Source organism: Struthio camelus, chromosome 4 (genome assembly GCF_040807025.1).
Source record: "Struthio camelus isolate bStrCam1 chromosome 4, bStrCam1.hap1, whole genome shotgun sequence".
Lineage (NCBI taxonomy): Eukaryota > Metazoa > Chordata > Aves > Struthioniformes > Struthionidae > Struthio > Struthio camelus.
In genome coordinates, this window is record NC_090945.1 from 39,479,944 (window position 1) to 39,505,833 (window position 25,890).

Consider the following 25,890-nt stretch of genomic DNA (forward strand, 5'->3'; position numbering starts at 1 on the left):
TCCTCACATAAAATGTTGGTCAGCCATCAAACATTTGGATACGATTTGAAAGTCTTCATCAGTTGCCATCACTTAGTAAAACTTTTAATAAGCGTATAGATATAAAATCTAATCTTTTGGCCAGAAACTAATACAACTAATTACATTCCATTATCTACATTTTCCCTGAGGTTTCAGTATTTCTTGCTTTCTTCCTAAACTGTAACATAATTTGATTACTGCTAGTTATGTAATGTGTTTTTTAAACAATATAAAAACTTTACTTCACAATTTCCATCCTGGGGAGAAAGTATCACCAACTCCTTTAACACAGTGGGAAAAACACCTTAAAAATTTAATTTATGTGTTTATAGAAAACCAGCATTAGTGCACAAGTTAGACCAGAGGCTTGGTAAAAGTATTTCAGATGAAGAGTTTATTTACCAAAATGCCTTTTTGGGTTCCTTCAAGCCAAGCTCCAAGAGGAAAATGAGCACAATCAAAGTATTTCTTTTAGACATTTCATGTGTAACACATTTTAACTTCTTTAAAAAATGTTTGGAGTCCAAATTTCTCTGATTTAGTCACATCTGTAAACTAAACTGAGATACAATGTATTACAATATTAAACATAACAATTGTGAAATATTTATTTTCAGGCTGAGGGAAACATTGAGATTGACCCCAAATGTATTTTTGTGAGCTTTTAGTTTGCCCAGGGAACCAAAAATAAATAGCGGTTATCATAGCTCTGCCTAGGAATTCCAGCGCTGTGCTTGACACCACACCACAGACCCTCCTGCCACTTCACTCTTCTCGGGTTGCATTCTGGCACTGTGCACTGTCAAAATGATGGCTACTTTTCACAGGAGGGTTTTCTGGAAATCAGTGGGTCTGACATCTCCTCTGCATAATCTACAGACCAGTTTGGAATTACTAAATGCTTTGGCAGCAGAGATGTTATTAGATGGAAGGTACTATCGAGCGTGCAACAGAAAAGGCACGGTTCCTCTCTGGAGTGGCTCAACTGAGGCAAATTCACCTCAGCAACACACCTGATCCTAACATTTCAGGGACTGGAGAAGGTGCTTATGATTTTTGGCTTTATATTGCTAGTACTGTCTAGCTGATCTAAATAGCAAATTCCTAAAGTCAAATGAGAGATATTCTGATGTTATTGTTGTTTTTTCATCTGTAGTGTCTTTTCTTACTATGTTGCCTACTCCCGTGCACTTCTCCAACAACCACGTAACAGAGGTACTCTAAGTGAACATCTGCAGTCTTTCCACTTGGCCCGCCAGTATTCCCTGTAAAAGTCTGACAGACTGAGATAGCATATCACTGTGGCTGTTGTCTGTCCTCTCAGTGTGTCACCTCTGTTCATCAAGGTACACTGTTGGGGGAGGCTTAACGAGCCTCTAGTATTGAGTCCCCTGCTGTAACAGAAGGTTTCATTTCTTCCAAAGTCCTGTTCTCCTGAGATGAGCTACTGATGGGATCATTAAACCTTGATGGGATCACGGGGATCATTAAACCTTGCCACACTAACAAAATGTATATTCAAATGCCTGAAAGCCACTTATTTGGAGTATACATTAATAAATAAATAATCTGTTTTCAAAGATTTGCTGCATTGACCGTGTATATAGCCATGATCGCATATCATGTGTTCATAACCATATGTGGCAAGTGCAGTGAACTCTAGTGTTGTTGCAGCATTTGGAGGATTATTTATAACTTATTCAGGAAGTGGGAGAAGGAAAGACAGATGAAACATTTATTCTTCAAATCTTTTCAGAATTTCATGGAATTAAAAAAAAAATCCTTTAGCCTGGGGAAAGGTTGGTTCCTCTAAGGTGTAAATCTCCATTGAACTGTTTGATGCAGCACTGGATTGTATTTCTGTGGATACTGTAAGTTCTTAGGATTCTGTTGCTGAAAATCTTAAAGTGCTATTATTTTTAAAATGTACTATATAAATAATATAGATACTATATAAATAATAAAATAAACGTAGGGTTATCATTTATCACTCTGCAGCCATTTAGTTCATACTGCTTACTCAAATGACTTTTGTGTGCATTACCCTCCTGGAAAGCTCAATCAGAGATCCTATGAAAATGCATTTTCCTCTGCCAAACCAAATAATCTGTTGCCAAGAAACACATACAGCTTTTTTAATTATTCTTTTTTTTTAAATCTTTATACAGTTCAGGCAAGAATAGCTTAAATATTTGTTTGAAACACGTCATTAATCAAAGCTTCTGCTGACAAGTGGTCTCCATCTTTAAGGACAGGTTTTTGTTTCGAGTATTTTGGGTCCAATCCAAGGCCCACAGAAATTAACTCCTGCACACATCTTGTCTTACAAAAAGTCTTTTTGATATTATATTCTATAGGCAAGCAAAGGACTTCAGAATCCTAGTCCAAGCTATAGGCAAGGCCCAGGCCCCTCTGTTTACCTCCCACTAGTTGCAAATTATTTTTACTGATTTCACACCACATCTATTTATCTTAAGCCTCGGTTACATGAGCAGGATACTATAAATCAAGCTAAAATGTGTATTTACTGTGTACTAATGATTCCCTGGTAACTACTCAAATATGCTTTCATACCCAGCAGTACATGCAATCTGTTTCTTCTTGCTTGTTTTTCTCTCTGTTTTGAATCTTACATTTACTGTGGGGTTAGAATTCATACAGTCACTGTTGTCAGTCTCTGCTCAAATGGCTTGGCAGTCACTTTGTTTATGTACTTTGCCCTCAAGCTTTTATTGCTGCCTGCCATTACAGTGTATCTGAGCACTTGCAGGTGACAGATTCATAGCATGAAGTTGGTCAGAGTTACCTCACTCTTCTAGGCACCTGCGAATGGCTGGATTCTTACATTCAGGTTGTAGGAAAGGGCTTGATGGTCACGGACATATTTCACTTTAGTTATACTGGAAGATATTTAACAAAGTGGAGTAGTTTTCACTGCAACTCAGCAATATTGAGGTTTTGTGCTAGCCTCATTCAAAGTCGGACTCCTGTGTCTGAGGATAGCTGGTGTCTTTTCACATTCTCCCTGCTGGTATGTGTAACCTGCTCTGTACCCCAAAAGTGCATCTATTTCAGCGTTTAAGAAGAGGAAGAGGTGACAGGTAGCTATGATAAATTAGCTCTAATGCAGCTGATCTAATAGATCTTATTATGAAATTTCCTGTAAGCTAAACTGATCATTCAAAAAGCCGTGTGGAATACTTACAATGCCGCTGAAGAAAACCCCTTTAGATTCAGACACCAACCACAGGAAGAGTTAGCATGTATAAATCTACAAAGGACTGCAAAATTGGTATTTATAATGATAATACTTGCAAACAAACTTCTTCAGACAATTTCTTCTATGATCACAAAACGTTTCTGTGAAAAAGGTTTATCAACACAAAAAAAAATCATGTCTTTGGTACTAGCAGAGTGTAAAGAAATCATTACCATCAGCCTTTGCAAGAATTTAGTTACTTCTTGAAACACTCCTTTAAAACATTTCAAAGCCCCATGCAAAGCCTGAAACCTTCTTCGCATTAGACATGGTGCTCATTTATTTTAATTCCCTAAAATTGGTACTGCCTCTGCAGCAAGTCGCCCAATAAAGCTAGCTGAGTAACTGTGGAATTACACAAATAGACTCAAAACAAAGTTATCTCAAATGCAAGATAACACAGCCTTGGTGTAATATTCTCCGCATTAAACCTCCTACGAACACCCTCTAGGATCTTGCTAATTTTTTTTTTTAGGTGTCTGTTGTGAACTTGGGCACTAGATGGCGAAGTTAAGTAAACTGTGATCATACTGCCAACTCAAAATAAATAAAGGAGTAAAACATATTCTGCAATTTGGCCTGGAAAAAAACAAAACAAAAGCAACAACAGAAAACGTCCTCAGTATCCCTAGGATACAGAAAAGTGCTCCGACAATTTGCCAGCAGCCCCTGATTCCCCGTAGCCTCTCTGCAAGGTTAGAAGGGAGATCGCTGAGCAGGCCCTTCACTCCAAAGGCATGGTGTTCCGGCAGAGCTCCTATTCAGAAAGACAGTGATTCAGTCATTTTCAGTGGTGCTTTCCAGCCTGCCTGTGGAGTTTGCAGCCTTTCTCAGCAGAGATGACAGAAAGCACTTGTGATGGAGCAAAAGGGATTATTTTCTGAAATAGCTTTAATGTATTAATTGTCTTTCCCCTGTAAATTACTGCTGGCCTTCATTTTTCCCGCTTCTTAGAGATTTCAAGATTTCTACTCGAGGTAGAAAGGGAAGGCGGAAACCTTTCCTGGCTCCAGTTCCGGAATACAGGAACAAGGTTTGCACGTTTCCCTCCCCTTCCTTTCCTCTCCTCTTGCCACTATCTACCACTGAAAACATCCTAATTAAGAGCTGTCATGGTCCCATGGTAAAAAGTCCTCAGAAAAGCACATCTAATGTTGCTGTGAGCGCTGTTCTTTGGCTAGGAGAACGCCAGTGTAAATCAGTACTGCGCGTATGACCGGGGCATCCCAGAAACCTCTGTAAATCACACAATCCTAATATTCTGGCAATTGCATTTTTTTCTTTGTAATCTGTAGGTGGATAGCTGCTTTCAGAAGCCCAAGGCATCTTGTGTAGGTCACGGATTTTTTCTGTAATGGGTTTCTTGGAGACAGCTTTAGGATTTTTTCGCTTTTTAGCATTGTGTTTTATTCCTTCTATATTTGGAGCTCCTTGAGAAACGTGTAGCCAGGTCTGGTATCTGGTTTCCACTGAAGAGACAGGAGTAGGTGAGATTCCTGAGGGCCAGTTAGTTATTTGATAGCCTGCGAATTTCACAAAAGTTGCTGTGACTTTCTAGCTGCCACGTTTGGCATTGAACACTGTAGGCTTTCACAAACGGCCAGTTATCTGCCTTGACAACGCTGTGATCAGAGAATAACTCTCCAACAGAAAACTTAAAAGACATTTCCTTCCTCAAAGCTTCTCCTGCGGGAAGTGCCACAGCTAAAACGTCTTCCCTGGTGCAGGAGACTAATTGCTGTGTTTATAGAGCTCCTGCAAGTAGTAGGAAAAAAATCTTACTCCTGTTCCCACTCTGACCATAAAAGGCCTGAAAATCTGGCCTTGAACCAAGGCTCAAGAAATAACACATTACTATATTACATGTTCAGCTGGAGAAAGCGCTTTTGCCCTTTAAAGGGATGTTTTAAAATCATCTCACACACAACTCTGCCGGGGAACAGCCAGAGTGGGGCTGCTCCCAAGGCGAGGGCCGCGGGTGGCCGCACCAGCAGGGTGCAGTGTCCCTGCACCTGAGCCGGGCGAGCAGCGCGGGGTGGTAAGGGCAACAGCTCCCGCCAGCAGTCCAGGGAGCATCAGGTAAAGACAAGGTAACAAGTCAGACCCGAGGTCAAACCAGGAAACCCAAACAGCAGTTTGGGAGCAGGACTAGGGCAGGCACATCGAGGTGTAGCTCAGGCAGGGACTGGTGGCCCCAGGCTGGAAGGAAACGCTGCCCCAGGTCAGAGGGGTGGTGGAGGCCCCAGGGGAGGCCAGTCAGGGTCATGAAGGTCTATTTTTGCTCTCATGGCCCTGACAAATTCTTATAAAAAACCTGAACTATACTTTTAAGCAGCCAGGTAGATCAACAGGCTATGTATTGAGCACTCCTGCTATTAGATCTTTTGTTGGTCTTCCAGTTGGGGTTTCCAGCGATCAATAAACGTCGTGGCTGTCAGCAAAAACCCTTAGCCAAGAATTGCCTGTCTCTAAGTCTGTAAAGCATTTCTCCACCAGGGAAAACATAAGGCTGTAAGTATGCACTTTGTTTCCCTCTTCTGACACCAGACTTCCAATTTTTTTAATTGGGAAGACTGATTTCAGCAACAAACTCTCTCTGAGGTTCGTGCTAGAGAGCTTATTTTCTATGTAAAATATATAAAGGAAAAGAAAGCAAGAAATGGTATGATTTTGTCAAAAATGTTAAAGCAATGATTCTGTTTGTGTTCCTATGAGAAAAGTTGCTGTAATTAGGCTTTTTCTGGAAAGGCCAGCATTCAGCTCAATCAGAAAATTACATCTGCTTGCCCAAGCACTATAGCATGTGCAACAGAGGGCACATCTAATGTTTTCCAGTGTGATGTGCAGGCTGCCTTCAGAGACACTCCGTTTCAAGGGTCTGCACAGGAATAAGCTGTGACATATGAACTCATTTCCTTGAGTTAAAGGTGGAATTTTGTTGTTGTTGTTTTCTGCTTGTTTTTTTTTTTTGGGAGGGGGGGTTATTTGTAAAACATTTTAAAGAAACAGCTTTTGTTCCAGGACAAAAAGAAGTCTTTAAACCTTACTCTTTTGCCACTCTCGGTTCTTGTTTTCCTGTCATATTCTGTTTCCCTATTTCCATCTGTGAATTGTTTTTCTAAAGGTGCTTACCCTTTCCATGTTAGCATGGAAACGGTACTAATAGGTCTGCAAGGACCGCAGAGGCCCATCTCACCTGGCTTCTGTGGAGGGAGCGACACGTTGTCCACCCCTCTCTCTACAAAAAACGTCCACCCCACTGTCCAAAATCTTTTTCTTTAGCTTGTCCAACTGCATCAAGGCCATATTAGCGATAATTAATGTCATCGATTTGTCTATTTCAATTCTGCATAGATAGATCTTCCCTAGGGTTTAATTTGGTCTTTGGTTGATCTGTCCTTTGATAGCTGCAATTATTTCAGGTGACTGCTTTTATGATGTGTAATTCATATTTGTTTCCTTGGTGTGGGCATCACTGCAGACTGCCTATTAATGGTGGTAATTCTAATCACTTAACTGTTATAGGTAAAAATACATACACATATGTATACATATTTGCTTTAGTAACCTTTTTTTAAGTTGTAACAACAGAGAATATAAAGGCTTAAGATTCTATTTAGAAACACTTAGTAAAAAAATCAAGGAATTAATCTAGTCAATACAGTAGCCTAATTATTTCTGAATGCATAGTCTTGATTCTTTAGACAAAATCTTTGCCAATAAAAAATTAATTATTTAAGAATGAGTGGTATTTAGATGTAAGTATTCAAAATAATCAGAAAGATACTGTGATTCTAAGGCAAATTATCAATACATATGAATTATTTATGGCATTCAAGACACTCAGAAATAGAAGTTAATGACTCTGTGAAAGAATCTCAGTTATTAACGGAATGGTTTAGCAGATTTGTATTGTCTTGCATCTTTTCCATACTCTTGCTGAGGAGCTTTAGAAAACAAAATACTTGCTCTGTCCCCTGACATATTCTTTGTAAGGAACAGAATTTCAGATTACATGCAGGTTTACGCTAGAACTTTATATTGGAGACTTGTAAAGAGGAGTTTTTCTCCACTCTCGAGATGGTCTTGCAAACAGAAATGACCGAAAACACTTACACTTTCCACAAGTCTTGGTGGCTAGTTCAAAGCAAAGCCCACTTGCTCCTTGTAAAATTTGTGTATAAGATAATCCAAAAGAGAGTATATACATGGTAGGATGGTGGTTAACAATATGCAGCGTAGGTTCACTAACAAAAGGCCTTTGACTGACTAAATTTATCAATTTATCAGCCTTTTGTGCTGGCCTGCAAGAGGCCTTTGAGGTGATCTACCGGAACATCTGCATCTACAAGGGTGCAGTCACACATCCACCTTATCTGCACATCAAGACTATCTGATGCCAGCCAGCTCTGAAAACTGCAGCACTGAGATGGGAGATTATATTACCCATTATACTATGGCAGACCCAGTGCTGCAATGATATAGCTGCAAGATTTTCAGAGTGGAGCTGCCTTTAGTTAGTACAGAGCCATTTCTGTTTAGATTTTACCTTACTTAGCATTCAGCTTTTCTGAACTGGTTGCCTGACACAGGAACAGAAAGAAAGTGAAATTCTTCCATTTCAAGCAATTTAGTATGTCAGAAAGCACTTCTGCTGTTAATGTAATGTACTTTCATTTTGCACACTTCAGTCCGGGAAAGCGCTCGTTCAGCCAGTCAAAGCAGGCTTCTCATATTCACTGTTTTCAGCCTGATACATTAGCACATATACTCTAACAGGTGGCCAGTAATTAATCTTGTGAAAGCAAGACATAGCAACAAGAAAAATGTTAGCTCTTCTAAAACCATCAGCACATTTAATGAATATCATCGAACGAATGTAAACCCCATTGACTGAAGGACAGACAAGTCCCTTTAAGTGCTTTGCACAACAATCACTAACATATGTTCTAAAAGTAATACCAGGTACATCTGGGGTTTCTCTGTGCTTAAGTCATTGCTGTTATACCCCAGATACTGAATCTATTGTATTAAGAAAATCACTTCAGGCTTCCACTGGAGGCACAAGCATGCAAAGATGTAATGCAACTCTAGGCTAATATTGGCTCGTGCTGTAATTACATGTCTAGCACCTCCCACTCCTCAACAAACCTCAACTCCTCAAGGTACCCACAGTTTTGTAAGTCCTTACACACCCAGATATTAACCCTAGCTCAAGATTATGAATGTAGCTCGGTTTATTGCTGCTTTGACTGGAATCATGATAATATTTTGTTGCCTTTATTAGTATTCCACAATTTCACAGTAAACTAGCTGGCCTTAAACTGCTAGTCTCGGTGTCTGTTACCATATCCTGAATGAATGTTGCAACTAAATCTTGCCGTACAAAGGAATGTTTACTTTCGTGGCTGGTCTAGGACAGAACTTGGTCCAGCTCCCAGTGAAGTTAAGGAAAGACTGAATTCAACTGCTGGGATTCCTTTCTTGCCCAGCATTACCCTGTAAATTAGATTGACTCTCTGACCTCTCCATAGATAGATTCAGGATGCTAAATTGCAGCAGTGCATGCATCAGAAAAAGGGACATCTTTAAAGTCAAGTCATTCTGCTCCTAAATTGAATGTCATGTTTTATTAAAGAACTTTTAATCCCTAAATTCTTGCTCATAAAGATAAGGAACCAAATAAATATCCCAGGGACCCACTGATGATATATGGGAAAGCAAACTTCTGGACCTCTGGTTTCCTCTATTCCCTTTGAAAATACACTTTCTAGAGATAAAGGAATATCTCCAAGTCATATGGAATTATCTGCAAGCACCTCACTACGGTTTTTGTCTACGTTTCTTTTACAGTGCTTCTTTAGTCCAATTATCTCACATTCTGTTGCAAAAAGAATTTGATAACATAGGCATCTCTTGGGCAGAGACTGAAATGAGGATGTTATTGCCGTTCATTCTTACCATATGATGTGAACCATAGCAAGACAAGAAGGGATTTGAAGAAGCAGGTCCTTTCAAACATCCTGGCAACTTCTGTGAGGAATACGGGTATTTCAGTATGGCAGAGCCTAGGCCTAAGCATTCCCTTATTTGCCTTTCTAAGTCAGAGGGGCTAGCCCATGGCTCTGAAACAGCATATGGATCTCGGAGAGTATAAATGAAGCTCCTGGGTTGGGCCATGTCATCTCACTGACAGCAGGGGCTGAGCGGGCCCAGCAGCTGGGTGTCTGAATACTGATGTGTGAGAGATGGCCAGCTAACAGACTGGGGGCAGGATACAGCTAGGTTGTTCCAGCCCATTTCAAAGTGGAAACACAGCATGGAGACGGTTGTCATCTTCTGTCAGTAAAAGCCAGAGCCAGAATTACTTTCCTCAGACCTTGGCAGTACCAGAGCTGCAAACCCCTGCAAGCTCCTCTCCGTAGTTATCAAGCCAATCATTAGTAATTCACATCACATCGGATCAGGAAGCGAGCAGAGCTTTGTTCATGGATATTGAACTTCCAGAAAATTCAGAGAGGAAAAAAAGGTAGAACACATTTTAAGCATGGATCAAGCTCTTCGTAAAGTATGTGTCACTCCAAAGTCACAGAGATGAGGAATTTATTTCTCTGCCCAAAATACCACTTGCTACTGGTATAAAGAAGTCAATGACTTTTGTACCAGACTGTAGGGAAGCTGGTAGATATAGCTCATTGCTTCCCTCATAGGTACTACGAGAGTATGTAAGCCCTGGGCTCTGCACTTTCTTCATATCCACTTAGACCCCATGAAGCACAGAAGAGTACCTACAGGGCAGACAGCTGAGAGAAGGGAAAAATTCAGGTGAAACCGTCTTAGCTAGAAATATACTAAAAACTACTTAGTAAGATGTTTCCTTTACAAATCTTCAGAATAAAGATGACCTCCATATTTCTGAGACTTTTAGTGGCAAATATTTATTTTTATTTATTTACTGCCTGCAAGTACTAGCCTGAAGTTGATTTACCGTTGGCCGAAGAGAGATTGTAATGTTGCAAGGCAAATAACAACAGGTTTGCAGTAATAGATAAGGAAGAAAATGAACTGATCCAGGTAGGCATTACTTCTGTTGAGGCAAATGTCATCATTTTTATAACAGAACCATTCAGCCCTGAACTTTCTTAGAATTAGTTGTTCTTTCTCCTGCAAGTTAGGGCATAGTGACATTTTTCATTTTCTCAGTTTAAATGGACTCTGTGATAATAAGGATAGTGTATTTTATGCTACACTGAGCATGCGCTGCTTTGCCTAGCGAACACTTGACCTTAAACAATTTTGCACTTGGTACAGTAAGAGAAACAGGACATAGGGAAATGCCAGGAGTTTCACTTCTTTAACTGTGATTTTGAATTTTACATCTCTTTCTATCTCACTCTCTCTTTCTTCTTGTGAGTTATCTCTTCAGATGCTAAGTATTAGGAGTCACTGTGCCAGACTGGGTTTGTTGCTCCATAACAGTGTGGCTGATATGGGGATTTCACCATATGAGTCATTAACTGAAATGTTTTTAAATTGAGATGTGTGGGAAATCTGCTGGGACCAAGGAGGAAAATCTATGCAAACACAGAAACAACATAATCTTTAACGTTATCTGCCTCCTTGGCCTTTATGGAATTTGCTGATGAAGGTACCTGTTAAAAATGGGAAGTAAACAGATGTCATCCGGATTAGCTATTTTCACAGTTTGCTTTGTATGTATGTTTGCATATTTGCCAATAAAGCTAACCCTGTTTATCTCTGACAATTTTGAAGAATCCCTAAAAGACACTGTGAATAGCAAGTAGAAGCTATTTGCTAGATAAAGTTGGTAGTATTTAGGGTTTTAACCTTTGCTGTGCGAGATATGCAAATATATGTTTTTTATGTATATTTTTTTAAAAAATTTGCCAGTAGTGACATTTGCAGTGGTAAGTTCTGTTGTGTAACATTGTCTCTCTGCCACAGAGGATGCCTAGTAATCCTGCCATACCGTATGCGCATTTAAAAGTATGATTTTTTAAAAAACTGCTTTTAGAAGGTTAACACAGGGATCAGAATAACCCTGGCACATACTGTTTCCTCATAATTTCCTGGGCATGGAAATACTTTTAAAGTACAGTCCCAGGCCAGTTACAAGGACCTTCGTTTAAGAAATGAAAATGGACCACTTCACCCGAGCCGTATGCCAGCATTCATTTTCCCACCACCTTTGCCTACCACCCCTGGCATAGCTCCACCATGCATCTACATATCTTCTTACATGGTTTTACTTTGCTCTTCTAAATGCTGCCCAGAATGTAAGCTGCATTCCAATTTAGACATTACTAAAATCTGGCCAGTCTATAAAAGGATGTAGGCAACAACACCTCCATGAAGGGAGAAAGCTCTGGGAAGTTCCTGAGGCTGCTTCCCATGGGAGCAGCAATATTTCATGTGAAATGTAGCTTCACAGGGAAAACAAACCCTTGGAAGGACGGAGATCTTGTAGAAAGCTGTGTAGGTATAATACACTACCTGCTGAAACACAAGTGTATGGTGCTGTAACAAGGAAAGACAGCAGAACCTTAGCTATCATCAGCAAACCGTTTGTGGCTGTGGAAGATATTTATCAGTACAAGTGTTACTGGTTGCGCGTTGAGTATGAGGAGAACAAAAACAACACAGAAGATTGTGATGTGATGATTCAGATTTTAAATATTTGTTCTGCATAACAAGAAATGTTCACATTCTTTAGAAAAATAAGTCCTTGCTAATTGAAAGGACAACAGTGACTCACCTCTCAGCAAGACTAGTTTTATCTATGAAGTCACATGAAGTCCAGCAAATGATTCAATCAAGAAACATTATAAGCTGAAGCCTAAATATGGAGGAGAAAAAGTGTTATTTATTGTGACACAGGAAACATATCTTCTATTAACCATCTATAAGCTCAAGTGAAAGGTTAAGTTATTTAGTCACATGCAAGAACAAGTCACCCACCAGAGCCCTTTTTTGGACATTGGCTGTGAGTTTGTTAGCAGGCAAAGTCAAATTGCTTTGAATACTAGCTAGACTGGCATATTGTATATCTGCTACAACAACTGCACAAACTGGTAAGAGTCCTTCACCTCCATGAACAATTACCAGCCTCAGGGCAAGACATGGTGCTGACAACATTCACCCTCATACGCAGCTGGCCTTGCCTGGCAATGTTGACAGGGTAGAGGACAGATACATAGATAGACAGCAATTCGCTATATAAATGGAACCACTGCTCAGCCTCCATTCATCGGATCATAGCCTGAAAGACCTTAGTAACTGTTTGAAAGAGTAAGCAGAGAATAATCAGTGTTGATGTATCCTGGTTGTATCTTGCACAGTACACCAGAAAACTGGAACACAGTACTGATGGAAATTCATCTACATTGGCAAAGTAACATGGTCCTGTGGAACTGATACTTGAAGACTGTGGACTGACTTACACAATTATTTGGAGCGTGAAAATGTTAATTTATTTGCCAGCATTGTGAGTTAGGAACACTAACAGGGAGCTTGGTGTTCAACAGACCTTTTTGGAGTGTGGGTGAGCATGAGACTTTCATGAGATCTTTTACAGCTAGATGGAATGCCACACTTCTTATCCCTAAAAGTGTGATGACTCCTATCAGTAAGGTTCAGTAATCCATTTTCCATGTCAGAAGGCAACTTCAGTGAGCTTCTGCCACGCAAACTATAAAGCATTAGTTTGGAGATGATCCTTCAATATAAGCCCACTGTGCAACTGTGAAGGACAAGCAAGTTGTGGCTGGGTAACTGTTGTCAAAAGGAAATCGGACATTTGATGGGTGACTGGATCAGCAGCACCCAACGCTATCTCGTAGCTTATGAAGTGCAACTGATTGCTCCTGCCTGACCCATTGGTCTTAGGACTATTGTGGACAAAGAGATTTAGTGGGGTTTTTTTAGTGTTTTTTTTTTTTCCATCTAAACAGATGAAATGTAAGGAATGGGTGGTGGCATATAAAATCAGTGGAGATTAATGACAGTAATCATCATCATCCCATTTTTCTTTGTTTTATTAGATTAGCACTTCTTGGGAGTGATGTGAAGGAAACTGCTGTTAAACAGAAGAAACCGGACAGAGAAGGAGGAATAAGGTCAGCACATATGAGGTGAGAGGACACAAACTGGAGCCAATAGGTTGGTGGTAAACACACTGTGGGAAGGATCAGAATATCCAGCAAGGCTGGAGGTAAAGGTATAAAGCTTTACATTCAAGGTGTAAAGGTGACATCTCAACATTATTGAAGAAAGCACTTGGAGGTGTGTATGGCGAGGAAGATTTTGTCCTTAGAGATAAAATCTAATGCAGTAGATGGAAGAAAGCCAGTGAATGGATTTGAAGAGGGCCATATCTGAGACAGCTGGAAAGAGATTTAATCTGTGTGAGGCAAATAATTTAAAACAAGGACACTTTCAAATCAAACCTTCTTTAAAATAAAAAAGTCAATTTTTTTTTTTTCAAAACAGTTTCATCTTCCTTTGGTTGGAGCAAAAGGTATTCAATGATTTTTCAAAGTAAGAAGCTGTCCTTGCACTTTTCCTGATCTATTGCAGACTAGAGAAAGCCTTTGAAAGCTCCTTTGCCCAGTTGTGCTATTGTAAAGTTTAATCTGGATACATTTAAATAGCTTCTGATAAGATAGGAAGTTGGCTGGTGATTACTAACTACATTGTAACCTTATGTTCTACGCCATCTGAGCCAGAAAGTTATGTGATAATTCTTTTTTGAACCACTGTCATATTATGTAACTGTCATCAAATTTCAGAACATTTAGTTGCTCTGTAAATTGCCTCATTTTGCCTACAAAATCACATAGTAAAATAAAATGTTAAAAACTTCATAGATGTTTTTACATTGACTTTTCTGGCTTTTGAAGTATCGGCTTAAGAATATTTTTCAATCTGTTTTCCCGCACACACGAATCTTAATTAAATGTTAGAACTGCAGACAATTGCACATGTGTCTGTGATGAATTAGGCTCACTCTGAATTCCTAGTTTTCCTCTATTTCCCCCATACTGCTTGTTCAGCTCACGTTCCCTTACACAGAATTATATTTTATAGTATTGTGATTGATAAATATCGATTAAAATGTCAACCTGATATAGATCAAAAGGTATCAAAAGCATACCAAAAAGGTATCAAAAATATATAGCAAAAGTTTGAAGCATGCATAAAACATGCAGGGATAATGACTTTGTGTGAAGCCATTTCTAGACTTTTACACTTCTACAAACTGGATTCTTGCAGTGCAGGAGCTCTGCACTGGGAGAGAAAGACAGCATTTGGAGATACCAGCTGTGTTACCTGTTCCTTTCTGGAGTTTGACAGAACAGCCAAGAGACCACTGTAACAGGCACCACTGAATTAAAGTCTATACTGTGACACCTGGAAGTGCTTTTGAGATCTTGGATCAGAGTGCATGTCTCATGCACACGTGAGAGCAAGGCCCAGGTGTGTCCCATTCTTACCGTGCTCAGGTACCCAGGGGGGAAAAGCTAGACACTTGAGCCACGTGGGCACTGTGGGATGCTTTGGTTAGGTTTCCAATCTCGAGGACCTGAGTTAGGAATTTGTTTAGCAGCTGCATTTTCCACTGGTACTGAATATGTCATAGACATTCTGGCAGTGGGAAAAGTTACATCAGCTGTTTTGCTACTCCTGTTGCCCTCCGGAGAAAGCAGCACCAGATTAGAAAATCTGAGTTGTGCTAAATAAAGAGATTGCATGAGAAAGTTCAGGTCCATATCTCCTGTAACAGCAGTCAGTATCTCCCTTAACAATATAATTCTTCTATTACTTGTTTTTATATAGTATTTCTCACAAATCAAAAATCAGTATCTTCTTCTGCTCCACCTTTGTCTGATTTTGTTGTGGGACTAGAAATCTGGTGTTAAACTTGTTACATGCAAGCAGAAGTTGGCTGAAAAGCAATAGCCAGAATATTCATTACCAATTAAATTACAAAGATGTGAAAAGCCTATAAGGCTCCAAACACCACAAAACCTTTGGGCTGGATCCCACATTTGCAGTGCTGTTCCTTTGTTGATTAGCATGATGGGCTTATACATAAAAAAGAATGTCTTGCACTAAACCTGGAGGTTTGTAATAATTTTAGTAAAACAGATGTTCTCATTGTTAATGTTGCACAGATGGATATTTATGCGTTTCCTGCCATTCAGTTGTTGGACTTTGTCCTTTGAATAAATGGCCTTTTGGGCCTTTTCTTGCGCTGAATTCACAGCAGTGGGATTTAGCTTTGTGTTTAAACCATTTCTTTTCCTATCTGTTACTTTATATGATATTACTCAGTTTAATCCTCAGTTTTTGGCATTATTTGCCAAAACCAAGGCTGCTATGCGCTATAAATGAATAATAGAGGAAAAAATATGAAGTAGTTCTTAAGAAAGAAAAATGATCTTATCTTTGATTGTGTTGTTTGTGTATCTGCCATACTTGACTTGTTTCACTGAGTTATTATTCAGAAAAGCTGGCTTCTACGATCCTTGGACAATATGAATAGAATAAATTCTTTCAGCTGAAAGTACTGAAAATATGTCCATCCAGAAGTGAGGGACATGCTGACGATTAAAAAAAAAAATCATTTATTCTTTCTCGTTGATTCAATTTTTTAAATAAAGTTTTCTATTTTACTCATCTGTTTATATACTTCCCCATGGAAAGGAAAGATTCAAAGCTTCATTGAAATTCTGTGGGGAGCATTATATTTCTTGCTCCTCTGAAAGGAGAGTGCATTCTTGATGAATATAAGTACAGTTATCTTGAAGTACAGTAGAATTTGGGAATTAGTTTTAATTAATGTTGGTAATGCATCTTTAGTCTTAATTATCTGCAGACAAGTGAAAGTGCCATCTTTTTTTTTTTTCTGTAAAGCCAATAAATTGCTGGAAATAAAGCATCCCTTCAGCTTCTGTTGTTACTTTTTTACTGGATGAGGGAAGAATTTGTTGACTTCTGTGTGGACTGTGAGAATTTTTCAGAATATAAATAATGAAGTGCAAAATAACGAGATTCTGCTGTATGTAGAAGCATTGCAATACCTTATGGAGAAGAAAATAAAGTCTGGTTTATTTATGGGCTCTTGACAGGAGTCTGAGCAGTTCCTTCTAGTTATTCTCCCTCTTTCCAGCTATGTTTATTAGTTTCCTCTCATGTAAGGCATCGGGGCAAAGATTCACAACATCCTCTAAAATCTGGGCTCAAAAATAGCTGAAATACTAAAATGGAAGGTTCTCTAAGAGAAGGTGAGTTTTGTTGAGTAACTGGCAACACAGGAACTGATTTCTAGCCTACATTACAACTCTGCAGTCTCACTGGAATGAATAGTTTTCTATCTTGCAATCACAACTACCCTATCTGATCAGTACTGACGGCATTTAGTAACTTTCTCTACCAAGTTTCATAATTCAGGCACTCTTTATTCTCTCCTAAGTCCAAGCTTGGCAGTCTTAAGACCTATTATATGAAAGAAAGTGAAAATGTGGCAAAAGATGACAAGTAACTACGCACAATTTAATTCTAAAGCTAAACAGAACATATTACCCTTTCAGACAGGTAATAAAACAATGAAGGCCAGAAATTAAAACTTAATAATAGTAGTATTTTGGGCTTGATCAGGCAAGAAAATACCAGTAGGTAGGTTAGAGAGGATATCAACCTTTTTCACATCTTGACTTTTCTAAGTTTAAGTGGCAATCCTAATTAATTACCTATTTTCACACTTAAATGCCTAATAATTGTAATGTGTCAGTGAATAGAGGACTATCCCTTTTACTCACTAACAAAACTTTATGCATCACTTACTCAGTGAAATAGAATAATAATCACATAATTATATAGTTTTTATCACTGCATAACTTGTATCAGATATACTGAAAATTCCTAACAGAGCGAACAAAGTCATCCTTTCAGTTATTTTTAGTCAGCCTGATAAATGTATAATTGCCAGAGACAAATGAAGATGGTACAGATGAAATATGAAGCACCTTGATATGAACGAACTCTCAAAAAGACTCCTGCTACTGCCAGGGATAAGACAAAGCAAAGAGTGTCAAGATGACAAAAGTCACTTTTCTCTTGTCTTTCCTTTAAAGCTCAATGCTGAGTGTAGCTCAGCTGAATTTGGGAACTTAACCCCGCAAGCTTGTTTACTTTTTAAATCATGTGAATGCCATGTGAAATTTAAGAGTAAAGACGTTTTCATTTGTACAGAGGTACGCAGAAACCCGTGAGCATTTCAAAAGTAAAATAAAATAGTGCCAGACAGAATGACATGGTAAATTCCTTGGTGATATAATCACAAGCTTTAAGCAAAGCAGTGCTGGCTTTCTAAATTATTTTACATTTTTATGATGCATTCACTTTTTTCTGTAGTGCTTTAATACTGCCTAAGAATAAGATGTTTGATAAGAATAAGAAGATTCAAACCTAAGTGTATACAATTAAGATCGTTACCTGTGTCATTTCATAATTGATCAAAAGAGGTGACATATGATATAAAGGAAATTCAAACATCTTCCATTCCTCTCAATAGAGGATTTTGTGACAGTCAGTAGCCTAGAGAAGTGAAGGACGCCCATATTCTGCTCTTAGATTGTTTTGCTTGTGAACCTGTAAATAGTCAAAATCAGCACGGGATTCGGATGATAATCTATGGCATCTCTAAATGTCGAACTGCTATGACTGTTTGATTGGAAAGCTTAATACTGTTTTTGAGATTTTCACATCATGTGTTTTCCTCTGCTATGTAAGTGAGCATAATTGTTTACCATTTGTTTCCAATCTGTGGCTCTTCCTTTCACCTGAAGTATTTTTCTTTGTCACTTAGTTCAACTCTGCTGAAAAATGAGGTTTATAATTAAATGTTATTATAGATTCAAATGCATAGAGGCAGGGTTGACATTATTTTAAGAAAGGGAAGTTTTACTCCATTTTCTGGAATCAGAAAAACAGACCTTATATTAAACCTCTCTGCTATTACAGTTCAGAGAACTCTGTTGAGCCACAATTCATGGCTGTAATTTACTTTTAGGTTTATGATCTATATAAATGAATTCAAATAATTTCCTCTGAAATACAGTTGCTCATAACATGCCAAATATTTATTTATGTTTATCAGTTTGGTGGCTCTGTATCTAGGTTACAGTTTCCATGAAACGGACATAAGCTAAAATTAAATTCCCACAGCACAAAATATTTGGTAGTGGGACAAGTTGCCCTTGCAATGTTGTTGTGTGGGTTAGATATTGATGTCCTTACCTTCTTTCCTACCTTACAAGCATCTCTTATAAGGCTCCTAAGAAATAACCTAAGTAATCTGTAAAGAGAAAGAGATTTGCTCATTTTTTTACTCTTGCGAAGGAATGCATTACTTCAATATTAGGCACATTTTTAATTGATTGTTACTGTAGCAATATATGAATTTATATTGTAGCAATATATTAATTTATATTTGGCTAGGATGAGGAGATCACGTTAAGAATAGAGACCCCCACTGTGCTAGGCACAGCACAAAATCTGAAGAAAAGGGTGGTTCCTGTCCCCGACAGCTGATAGTTGAAATCTACAGCAGCAGACAGTGCATGACGTGCAGAGACAGATGAAGGAATATGAGAAAAACTGTATCAGATCAGCCATCGTGATAGCTCCCAGCATGCCAGTAGCATAACTGTTGCTGATTGCTTCGTTGGCCTCTGGACAAAGGAAATTTTTCAGCAGGGAGACTGAAGGAGAAGAATGGCATAGCTTTGCTGGTGCTTACTGGGAACTCCTCCCAAAAGTGAGCAGCAGCATGGGGAAAGGGATGAAAATGCTTTTATGAAACGGTAGCAGGTTCAGAGGTGAAAACTGCACTAAGGGCTGGTCAGAGGTAGCAGCCCCACCTCAGCACTAAACAAGGAATTTGAGATTGGAAGGGAAGGTTCTGAAAGGCTTTGCAAGGGAAAAGGAGGAGATTATATTTGAAGTAATCCATGGAGAAATTTGGAGACAGGGTTATAGGGCTAGAGTGAGGTATGGGGAAACAGAGCTTCAGACTTTGTGCTTGCCCAGCGAGCTGCATTCTGCTAGATTGAGACGGCCAGAGACAGAGAGAGACCATTTGCATCTATAGGACTTTGGGGAACCAAGAAAATCAGTGTGCTTGGCAGTTCCCTTCAATGGGAGGGTTCTTACAAGGAGAAATACAACATGCCTGGACAGTCCTTTTTAGAGAGTCCCCAAAATATAGCAGAGACACATCTCCAATGTCACGTGCAAGGAAACATGCACGATCTCCACTACATTCTGAGCTCTCATTCACAAGTCATTTTGACTTAATAGGGGCCTATGTTCTCCTAAGAAGTCCTGCTGAGAGATAAGATACTTAGCATGTGTATAGTTGTACCCCAATATATCCAATGATCACACAAGTTCTGTCCTTTGATGGAATAAGCATTTTACTTGGTGCCTGTGTAGACAAGTTAACAGAAAACAATATAGATTTCTACAGTCTGAGAAAACCTGATTGCAGGTGCTAGGGTCTGTGGTACAGCCTACCCTCTCTTGCAACGCATAGACGAGGCACATTGTCCTATTCATCACAGAGATAGCCTTATCTTAAGTTCTTGAAATTTGTATTTTTGACTGTGTAAGTGTGTGGTGTTGTGAGTATGATGGTGACTATCCTATTAACTCCCTGTTAACCTTTAACACCAGATATTCTCCTTGCCTGGCAACACTTTACAAATTCCTTTTATTAGAAAAGTGCACGCTTTCTGCCAGTTTCCTGTCCAGTACTTTGTATATGGCTGTTGGAAGAAAGCTCTTTCTAATATTGCACAAATGGCAACTTCTGTCCGTTGTCCCTGCATTTCTGCCATTTATCCTCGTTTTATGCAGCTGTTCTATCTACCACCTGGGTATGCTATGTAAGGTCAGAAAGTTACGGTGGTAATGTAGGCTTCTGAAAGGCAGGAAAAGAGCTCTTGAAGAACAGTTACTTTACAATCATTTTCTCCCTTTGACTACAACAACAGGCTTTCTTTTCTATCCCATGAGGTACACATTGGTATTTTGCTGGTATTTTGTTGGCTATGGGATGCATTTGCTCACTTCAGTCTATCATCTTTTTCAGTGGAACTTCTTTTCCCTCCTTCTGGCAAGATAATGGATATTTAAATGGGAGATAATTGAACTCATGTGAGAAAGGAACAGCTCAAATTTTAAAATAATATCAAAAACTATTAATGATATTTAAAATTATTGTACAGATATAAAATATCTAATAAAAATATGGCCAAAGTAGGATATGAATACTCATTGCAATTTTATTAATCACAGATAAAGTTTAGAAAATCAATCCCCTTTCCCAAATATGAAAACAGAACATTTACATGATTTCCTCAGGATATCAGATCATATATGCCTTACTGCATTACTAACCCTTATGTGTGCTTACTCGTCTTACTTAACAAATGTAACATTATCTGAATATTATGAAATATCTAACTTTTTCTTCAGAAGCAATAATCTTTCATAAGCAGGCCAATTATCTTTGTTATTACTAATTCTATGAGAAAGACAAATTTTCCATGCTAATATGTTTCTTTTGATCTTAAATTATTTGTAATTTTGCATAAAAGCAAAGCCTTTAAGGAAACTGATAACAGTTCAGTACAAAGTATTGATAATCATTTTCCCTGGAGCTTGAGTGGGTGTAGTAACACCAGAAAATGCTTTATAAACTTTCCCTTGATGTTGACTATTCATCCCTTGATTCCAAATGGATAGTCCGTTTATCCTCTTTCTAATAATGATGTAAAAGTTATTTTTATTATCATCATTGTGGGTCTGCAAGAAGAATCAGACAGATGAGAAAGAAAAACTGTATTTAAACAACAACACACTACAAACCGTGGCCTCATACGCCCAGAGCTGCTATAATATGACAATAGGTAAAAGCATGTGGCACATATTTTTAACGATTTCATGTTTCTACTTTGTTTAGGAAAACTCCAGAGGCGTTTCCTCTTCTTTCTTTAGTGTATTAGAAAGAGATTTTATAGCTTATGCATCTGTCCACAATTTTCAGAGCACACAGCTATTATTCATATTGCTCTTCTAATGCACTCTCAATGATTACATACGATGAAAGCCTTGGTTATTAAAGACCATACTAAAACACTTACTGACTTAATCGAGGGTGACAATACCTCATTAAGATGCTACATTATCTTCTATTTATCGTCAAGTCTTGACAGTTCTAACATTCTGGCTCTACAGGGGCATGTTCCATTGAATTTTGTGAGACTCACGGATGCTTAGTATCCCTAAAGGTCTGGCCATTGCCTTTATCTTGACTGCAGGCAGATTTAAGCATGTGCCACTTGTTTTCATACACATGGCCTCATGCCTGTGAGAGTCTCATGAACACCTACTGCACTGGGAGTGCCTATAGGCAGTAGCTTGCAACACCATCCACCTGCATAAATAGATGTGGGGAACAAAGCTGGCACAGAGGGGAGTTGGGGCACATGAAGGCCTGACAGCCAGGGCTTACGGGAGACATACTCATTTGCTCCTACAGTCTGACTGCCCCAGTAAGTCTAGAATGCCTGCTCTGAGCTGGTTCTCACCTGGGAACTTAAAATTTACTCTCTCATATCCCACAAAGCTATTAGAGACATATCTGCCCCTGGATCTGCTCAGGTTGGCCCTGAAAATGTGACAATTTAACACATTTTTATCTTTAACTTTAGTGTGCAAACTTCTGGCAACAACTGAACTGAATTAGATAGCTGTATGCCTCTTGGTAAATCCTACAAGAGAGGGTGATGTTAATTAAGGCCGGGGGGAAAATTTTAACAGCAGGGATTCTTCAGTCAGAGATGGTATGTACCTGTTCATAGTGAACTATACTAATAGTTCTGCAGATAAGTTTCTTATTAGAATTGTTCACTTAAATCCCAGTGCTGTTCTCATTGCTCAAACAAAAACAGTTCTGTTTTCTTCAGAATTTCCTTGGATCATTTGGGTCATATTTATCATTTGTACAATCACAACAAAGGAAAAGCACATTTTTTTCTGAAATATGATCAATTATTTTATCGCTTGGGAATTGTTTCTATCAGCCACTGAAGCTCTCTATCCATAAATGTAGCAGTAAGTGCAGGAAATAATCTTCTCATATTTTTTTCATAATCATATCAATAGCTTTAGTTGATGATGACTTAGAACATGAAGAAAAAGAGATACCAATGAGAGAATTACCGTGCAAAAATTTCCTTATTTGCACTGCAGTAATGTATTTATCTTTATCCCTTATAATCTCTTATCATTTTAATGACTGCATATCTCTAAAAACATAAATTCATGAATCTCCTTGTTATGAAATTTCTGTAACAAGAAGCCACATATTAAGATTCTTACTCAATTTCTATGCAGTTTGCTTTCAGTCTTTTACTTCTACTGAAGCATTAGGATAGAATGAAAAATAGGTGTACATTCTAGGATTTGGCTCAGATACTTTTTGCCTAGGTAACCCTAGGATCACTCTAAAGTAATAAAGCCACAGAAGTAAAGATCAATGGAGAATTTTGCAATTTGATTATAATCACCACCAGAGAATTAATGGAAAACTTACTTGGGTCAGAGATTCTCTCAGCAGCACACAGGCTGTGAGCAAAGTGTGTTTGTACCTGAGAACAAAGCCACTCACTAAGTGCTATGCTCAACCCTCTAGAAGGACGTGTGGGGTTGTCAGAATGCTTGTACTCATGTTTCTTGAAGTTATTTGCACATCTCTGCAACAACTACAGAGCACCTGCTGCCAGCAGGAAGAGCAGACTTCTCCAAAAGAGAAAACTCCAAAAGAGAAAACTGCTGACAGAAGAGTAATGAAGAGTTGCACATGACTTTTCTGAGCCTTCTGCAGATTGAGTTTTGGTTTGCTTTTATGAGGAACCTCATTTAAACTGAATCAATTTATCCCTCTCTAATTGCCTGCCTTATTCTCTCTGCTGTAGTGTCTTTCTGCCTGTTTCAGCTTCATTCTCTATGCCTCAGCTTCCAAATGCCTGGAGTTTCACAAGCCTGGGTTTGTGGCTTGGTACTTGCTATGCAAGATTTTCAGTGTTGAAATTCAGGTTTTCACTCAGGCTTTAATAAAGATTCTTGGCCTGTAGAAGCAAAACGTCAAGCACAGGCAGCATCCAGAATTACTGTTATTACTATTTAAAAGATCATTAGAACATACAGATATGTATGCATACATATGCATACAAAATTCCAGGTGCAAATCTTTAGGCCCAAGCTGAGGTCATTTTAGATCTATTATTACTTGAAGCTTTGCTGAGAAAGGGCAATTTCATTCAGTAATTTAATTAAGTGGCACTTCTTTTAGAGAAAAGACTTGTCAGGAATGATTGAATGGAAATGAAAATAGAGAAAGGGGTATGAGAACAATCTTTAAGTATATAAAAGGCTGCAGCAAGTAGGAAGGGAATAAGCTGTTTTTCATGTCCACTAAGGACAGGAGAACAAATATTGGTCTTAAATTGCAACAGAGAAGATTTGTTTCACACATTAAGCCTTTCTACTAGTAAGGATAGCAAAGCACTGGAGTATGTAGCCTGGGAAAGTGGAGGAATCCTCATCAGGGAAAGTACAAAAGAACACAGCAGACAGACATCTGCTATGAATGGCATAGAGACAGCCCATCCTGGCTTGGAGAAAGTGGATGAATCTTCTAGATCTGAGAGTCCAAAATCATCTCTTTGACTGCATCAGAGGGTAGCAATCCAGAGTTCAAACAAGTGGTGGACTAAAGCAATTAATTCTCTCTCTCCGAATGCATACAATAGTGACGACTTTCACACAGAGCATGTCAGACTGCATACAGTTCTTGCTTTCATACCAAACTCATCACAGACAGACAGGAATACTAAACACTTCCCTTCGTTTGATTTGTTATGGCTTTTCCTCATGCTCCATTGCCTATTTCTTTGTATATATGTATATAATTAGCAGGATAAAAACAGATACATGCATCTTCCTGCTGCCTAAAAAGATATTATAATACACGTGAAGTAATCAGGTGTTTTAGTTGCTGTAATATCTACAGAGTACAATTTTTACAGAGCAACAAACCATGACAGATGTGAGAGAGACCCAGTGATACAGCACCGTCCACAAGAATGCAGTCATTGCTCTTCCCTTAATGACTGAATACTTCAGTGTAAGATAAATCAAGATAAATTTGCCCATTTCTATGAAAAGTTGATGTCTGTTGCTCTAAAAATCAGTATCAGAGTACATAATAATGCTTAGCATGGTGTCCACTGTTAGTAAACAGTTGATCTAATTACTAGTAAATAGAGAGGATTTGGAGAAGGGATGTAGTTACAAATGTGTCTGCAGCACTGTCCTGTGTTTGGAGAATTAAAAAAAAATAGATCTGTTATATAACCATAATAGTAAATCTATTTGTTTGCACGGGGCTTGTTCTACCTACTTTGTGGTAGATGTCATGCGTGTGCTCACCTGATTGCCATATTCTCCACATTCTTACTTTCCCCTGGTAACTGGTCTGCTTTCTCTCATGTCCAAAGTATAACATCTGTAATCTTTCTCTTCTAGCTCAAAAATTCTATTTCCTTTTTTGTACTTGCCTTGGTTTTCTCAGCTTGACCACCAAACTTTATACGTTTTTCAGCAAAGTCATTACATGCATGAATGCACAAACCTAATATAGTGTTGTGAAGGTGAACTTCAATTCCATTATGCATTTACCAGTGCATACCAGTGCATCAGACTTCTTTAGATGATAAATGCTCACATCTCCTAGTCACTCTGCATATCAGCAAATGAAGAAATGCAAAACATGCTGCAATGATGCCGACTGCCCAAAAAAAATTCAGATGAACAATAATCCATCTTCAGAATTGTCATTCTCTTGTTGCTTATTCCTTGCCTAAAGGCAGACAGTAGGGCAACCAACAAATGCAACCTCTTTTTTTTCTTTTTTTTTTCTAATTTTTCTCTTGATCACCTCATCTAGTCCTCATGGATAAGGACTGCTGGTTTAGTGAATAAGACAAAGGGAGCTTCTCCATTACCACCTTATTTCAGATCAGAAGCACACTTTTGAAGCAAATCTTCAACCACCCCCATTTACTGCCCTCTGGACTGCATCCCAGAGTTGTCATGAACCATGCAAACATGATTCCTTTTGGATGAAACTAAAACAGAAGATGCATTGCAGGGATGCTTTTAATATGCTCTAACTGTAAATGGGGGTGCAGTCCATGGGATCAGGTTACAGCTAATCTGAAGTTAAATCTCTAAAATGTGTATTGTCCAGGGTAAGTCCTCAGCATCAGCTGTTTACATATTCGGTCTTGCTTTTCTGCAATACCTGCTAACAAAAAATATAGTCAAAGGCTGTACACTGGTGTAAGAGTCCATGTGTTCATGGGTTCTCTAAGTCAGCTCAAATTATACTAGTATGATGGAACTAGCTGTTACCTTTAAAATCTCTATGTCATTATACTCATCTCACAACTGGTTAA

At 38.6% G+C, this 25,890-nt stretch overlaps 1 long non-coding RNA gene across 2 annotated transcripts in view; it reads right to left on the bottom strand.

Annotated features, from left to right (window-relative positions):
* Nucleotides 1-25,890, bottom strand: part of LOC104145547 (uncharacterized) — a 115,990-nt gene that overhangs the window by 29,005 nt on the left and 61,095 nt on the right. For both annotated transcript variants that reach the window (XR_694360.2, XR_694359.2), the window contains exon 6: nucleotides 12,057-12,137. This is a non-coding gene — a long non-coding RNA (uncharacterized lncRNA). The remainder of the gene's footprint in view (nucleotides 1-12,056; nucleotides 12,138-25,890) is intronic.